This window comes from Limanda limanda, chromosome 12, assembly GCF_963576545.1.
Source record: "Limanda limanda chromosome 12, fLimLim1.1, whole genome shotgun sequence".
In the NCBI taxonomy this organism is placed as follows: Eukaryota; Metazoa; Chordata; class Actinopteri; order Pleuronectiformes; family Pleuronectidae; genus Limanda; species Limanda limanda.
In genome coordinates, this window is record NC_083647.1 from 11524734 (window position 1) to 11530809 (window position 6076).

Below are 6076 nucleotides of genomic sequence, written 5' to 3' on the forward strand. Positions count from 1 at the left end.
TAACCACAGCACCTGCCTGTGCTCGCAGCGTGCGGTTGTTCTGCGTCAGATCGAGTGTGAGGACAAAATACGAGAGAGGACGTAAATCACGAACTGTGAACAGCAAAAGAAAAGAAAAGCGCTCGGATTTCTCCCATTAATGTTTCATCACTTCTCTTTAACAAGGTCACAGGTGGTGGCACCTTATACTGGCCAGAGCTGTGCCTCCCCGGACCTCCACCACTCAACCAACCCAACAAACAAAAACATAGACAAACACTGCGACTGTCTCACGTGGAAAATCTTTGTGGTCAACATCCTAGAATTACAGTAGACTCACTCAAGGTCACCTTGTCTAGTGGAGCCATTTCTGTTATTTAAGATCTTTACAGGCTGCAGGGCTGGATATGATGATAAGAAAAAAACAGAATAAAGATAAAACACATTTTCAATCTGTTTTTAATGAATTGCTCCAGATGAGACGTCTCTCATTGTGTTGACAAGAAACACACAAGAGGGGCGACAGTATCTGGCTAATTCTGAGAACACTCATACACCCGTCTCTTACATCACCAACCAACCAGATTTTAAAGCATTATGACATTACTCGTCTGAGTCCTGTCCCCGAGGCGTCTCGCCATGACATCAGCGTCTGCACCCAGGTGAGAGGGGGGGTGTCCTTCTCTTACCCATGACTCACTTACTTACCCCTTCTTGCGGGTCAGCGACCCCAGCACAGCAACCTTATCCTGGACCTCAGGCTCGGCACACAGGCAGGCCGGCCTGAGGGAGGGGGGGGGGAGCAGGGAGGAGATGCGGTGACACTGAGACAAGGTGAGGAGGGAAAAGAAGAAGTGAGGGGAGAGGGGAGGAGAGTCGGATAATTAGAAGCTAATCTGATATCAGGAGGTCACACTGATGCGTAAAGGGACAAGGAGGAACCAGATTAGAAACCCAGGACTCGATGGGGGGCAACTAGGAGATGAGTGTGAAAAGAGGGGGGATAAAGGTGCAGGAATGTGGAAGTGCAGCTGATGATGGGTCATCGTCAGGTCTGTGAGTGGAAGAGAAGTGAGAAAGACAAACAACTTATATAACATAGATAATTGCAAGGGGCAATAGGTTAACTTTTTGTTTCCTTAAAGTTGTACCTGTACGTGAAAATATCTGATTGGCTTTAAGAAAAATAAAGAGAGTAAAAGGGCACATACATCTGCCAAAGCTAATGCTCGATCCCAACAAGTTAAAATAATGGGATGAAGAAGTTCCTGCACCCTATGATTTGTCTGGTTTTAAGAATTGGCAATGAATGGATTCTCTCTTGGCTCATGTTCCATCTTTCTACCAAGTTTTGTGAAATTCTTTTCAGTAGTTTCTGCTTAATCTTGACAAACAAACAGTAGGTCCCAGCACATCCCCTCATTCTGTCTCTCAAATCCCCCTGAGGTAAGTCAGAGGGGCAAATAAAAAGAGGATCTCTCTTTGGGAAACGCCAACACTTACTCTTTAATTATGAACTGATGATATCATCACATAGGGCTAGAGTTACACATGCAGGGTGTGATTGAATTGATGGATTCTTTGCGGTGAGCTGCCTCCTCAAAAAGCCGACATTATGAGCTCTTGGTGGTTTGTCGCTGTCTTTCAAATGAGCCGTCTGCCCCTGACTGTTATGTTAATAGCAATAAATTTGACTGGAGGTGCCACCGCTGCCAGGCAGGAGGTGGCATGACATCATCGTCTTTGTGTTGTGGTAACGGTTTGGCAGCCGACTGCGATCCGTCTGAAAAGCTGCCAGCTTCTCGGTTGGTCTGTCTGCCCGTTGTTTGACAGGAGCTGTCACACTGTTGTTTCAAAATGTTATCCCTTTTTATTCCAAACTTCAAACATAATACCACCATTACTGATTTCAATATGTACGCAGTTATGCAGCTGGAGCTTCACGAGGTGCACTCATAGTATTTAAAAAGGCATTTTAAAACAGGCTAGTTGTCTATGACTGATGGAGGGTGTAATTAATGGTGACATCAGACATCAACTGAAAAATGAAATAAACATGTAAATAATAAATAAATAAAATACAACAGATCTCATTCTAATAGTATTTAAGACTGATTCCAAAGAAGTGTGTTTCTTTGTCTCTGTCTCCGCCTCTCTTCGAGTAACACGGAGGATTTGATGCTGTTGTGAACTCGTCTGTGCAGAAAACCTCCCGCTGTGTTGTGTACAGTGATGCCGGTAACGCGCTACTTAGTAACGCGTTACTCTAATCTGACTACTTTTTTCAGTAACGAGTAATCTAACGCGTTACTATTTCCAAACCAGTAATCAGATTAAAGTTACTTGTCCAAGTCACTGTGCGTTACTATTTTGTCATTAATAGTAAAATATATATTTGATTTCGTGCCGCGGATGGGGGAGCAGCCGCCCTCCGCTCCGCGCAGCCGGAGGCTCGGTGTGCGGCCCGCCGCGACGTATTTTGGGGGGGGGGGGTCCTCGTCCGCCGCGCCTCACGGCGTCTCTGGTGCGGGGGCTTCCTTTCTCTTGGACCGAGGGGTGGTGTCCGTCGCCGGTGCGGAAGGCGGGCCGTCGGAGGGGACCGGGCGCGTGCCGGGCCCTTCTCGCGGATCACCTCAGCTACGTCGCCCGCTACGTTCGCCCCCCCCCCCCGGCGGTGCACCTCGGCCGGCGCCTAGCAGCTGACTGAGACCTGGTGCGGACCACTCGCCCCACTCCACTGTTTCACTCATTACATGCGATAACAACATAAGATTAGTCCAAAGTTACACATTTAGACATGATATCAGCCTACATGTGGTTTTATACTCTTGTTTTGTTTTGTAAAACCACTCCTTGCTTCTCTAATGCTGTGAACAACAGGTACAATGTTCATAAAACATGTTGAAAATAATTTAATAGTTACATTTATAACCAATGTATAAATAGTAAGTTTTGCCATTACAGTGTTAACAGTTAAATATGTCAGGTCAAGAAAGACTGTCTTAATTTTATTTTAGAAAAACAAGTATTTATGTCAAGTGAAGTCAAGAAAGACTGTCTTTATTTTATTTTTTATTGTTTTATAAAAAAAAGAAGTATTTAAGTTAAGTTAATTCAAGGAAGACTTTTGTTTTTATAAAAACATGTATTTTTTCAAGAATTAGTTTTTAAGTTACATTGTACATTGTTGTTGTGTACATTACTGTTAAAAATCCACTAATAAAGTGACTGTTGGCAAAACCGGTTGTCATTTTTATGTTGAGCCGGCGGGGGTGTTGTCGGCAGCTGCGGAATGTTACTAAGAAAGTAACTAGTAATCTAACTTAGTTACTTTTAAAATCAAGTAGTCTGTAAAGTAGCTAAACTACTTTTAAAATCAAGTAGTCTTTAAAGTAACTAAGTTACTTTTTCAAAGTAACTGTGGCAACACTGGTTCTGTATGTGTTGAAAGGCAGACTACGGGTAAACTCCACAGCCGATTCTCTGGATTTTACCCGGAGGTCATGTCTGAAAATGGGTTACAAAACCACAAGGGCATTGGGAGAAGGCATACCTCCACCAAGGCTGATCAGCCACTTTATCATCCTATTGCTTATATGATTCAATGAGATCAGAAACATTTACCATATACACAACATCATTTAAAAGACAAACATCCATTCTCTGACATGGTTGATTAATAAAGAATAAAGATCAGCTTCCCACAGAATCCAGATCTGCTCCTCAATTCCCCTGTTCATGTCAGGATCTGTTACTGGTAAAGGACTTTTGAAAGACTTTAACATTTCCTGTTTGGTTGGATCCGCCCCCTTTTTTCGAATCCACTCCAAAAGTTAATGGGTTCTTCCACTGCCTCTACTCCTCACCCAGTTCATTCCTTTTTGTGTAATCCCGCTGACCAGCATAGACAAACAGCAATGAAAACATAACCCCCTTGCTGGAGCTAATTACAGATTTGGTTGATCCTGATGAGGATGGTAACGTGACCCTCGCCCCCCCCACCCACCCCCCAGGGATCACTACTGTATAAAAGCTTTCCCCCCGGTTGATTCCCTGCGGTGAGGGCCATTTAAATACTGATCCCAGCTTGACCTCAGAGGGCTCCCTTTGTTCAAGTCGACGTGGTCATTCCTGGGCTGCAGTGTCCTCAGCTGCAGGTGGCCAGGAGCTCCCTGCTGAGAGCTGGAGAATCCCAGAGTCAGCACATTAGCTTGTCAAAAGGAGCAGATTAGGAAGCCAGGAAGGGTAGGAGGGAGAGAGAGGGAGGGAGAGGGAGAGAGAGAGGGAGTGGGATCCCCCTGACCGCTCCTGCTTTACAGCTGTGACCATTTATGTTTGTTGTAGCAGCTAATATCATTCCAGATGTTGTACAACACAAACCCCACAAGATTAATTTATACATTAGGCACTAGGTGGTGGATGCCTGTGGGACTTCCTTGGCTTGTTGTTTCTTATATGCTCTGGCACTTGTCAAAGATTGTTAGCTTTAAGTTAATGTATGCTCAGACCCATGTTTACAGTGGCGCTGCATTATTTATACTGTATGATTGAGCTCCCCAGGAAATTCAAATTAATATTCAAAGGAACACGTCAAGGAGTTCATAAAGCAGTCTTCAACAAAAAAAACAATGGTATTTAGAGACTAATTTCTGAGAGCAGCTGGATGGAAATAAACAAACATGACCCTCCATCGAGCTCGCACAGGCCGCACCAGCAGAGGCTCGAGGTGGGAGTCGAGAGAAAAGCTTCACAGCTCCAATTGCCTGGTCTGAGAAAATCAATAAATCTGCTTTCATGTGAACTTCATGGGAAAGAACGACCCAGAAAACACTCGCACAGGTTCATTAGTGATTATTCTTCATAGCAGGGAGGAGGCTGACAGAAGTTGCCTGTAGGCAAAGTGAAAAGGGCAGAGAACCACAGAGATGATTTTTTATTGTCGAGCCTATTGGCGCTCTACTGTACATTTCCACGTGGGAATGCCGACATAAAATATGCATGTTAATCCATAAGTCCTTTCCCATGAATATTTAACATGCCAGCCACACTGACGGATATAACAAGAGGCTTTACTTCGTTTAATAACAATGTAGAGGTCCTAAGTGCTAAGCCGATGTCTCATTCTCTGATTATCTGAGGCATTCTGATCAATAAATCATAGCGTCTGACAAACTGCATCAAAAGGCATGAATTCGAAAAGTCAGCTCAGCTGAGACCAAACTTTGTTGGCTACCTCTACCTGACTCAAAACATGAAAGAATAGAGAGTCCAGGGAGGAGAATATTGATCGAGAGCCACAGAGGTGTGGAGAGTTCAGGTGTGTGTGAATATGGATCTGTGCATCCACAGTTTGGTGGGACAGATGTGGAGGTGGGGGTTACAGTTTCAGCCTCACAGCAGCTGTGGAGGAATCTGAAGGTTGCTGGAAGGTTGCAATCCTTTGTTAATGCATAAACGGACCTCTCCAAAACAAACTGGACCTCAGGTTGAAGCAGCAACTGACGGAGGCTTTTGTTTAATAAGGCTAGAGAGGAGACTTTAAAAAAAGTGAGGATTAGAAAACCTTGAGGATGTTACATCTGGCCTTCTGTTTGATTTTCATTATCTGAATCCTCTCCCACTTGAAAGGGGACCCTTCCCCTCCATTAATTATTGACATTTTATTACTTATCCCCCCCTCGTTGTGGCAGGCGTGCGCTTTGATGTGAGCCGCGTTGTTTTTATCAGCGCCGTGCTTCGTATTGATCGCCGGGCAGATAGCAGCGCCATCAAAGGGGTTTCCTCCCGGGGCCAGTCAGGACCTGGTCACCTCATACCCCTGGAATGTGGTCCGGCTCGCTCTCAATCGCATCTCTTCCCGCTTCTCACTCTGTTCCTCCTGTCAGTGCGTCCTGCTTATCTGGGTTAAATATTCACAAAGAATAACACAGATGCTGAAATGACATCATCTGAAGTGGAACAGTGGGGGGGGGGGCTGGGTTCAGTCGGAGGGCTCGTTGCCAAAGGGGGGTTCCACCAAAGGAAGCTGTCACTGCTGCAGACTGGGTTTTCTCTCATTTATCTGGTCTCTCGGTCTGTATGATGAGCTCATTCATAA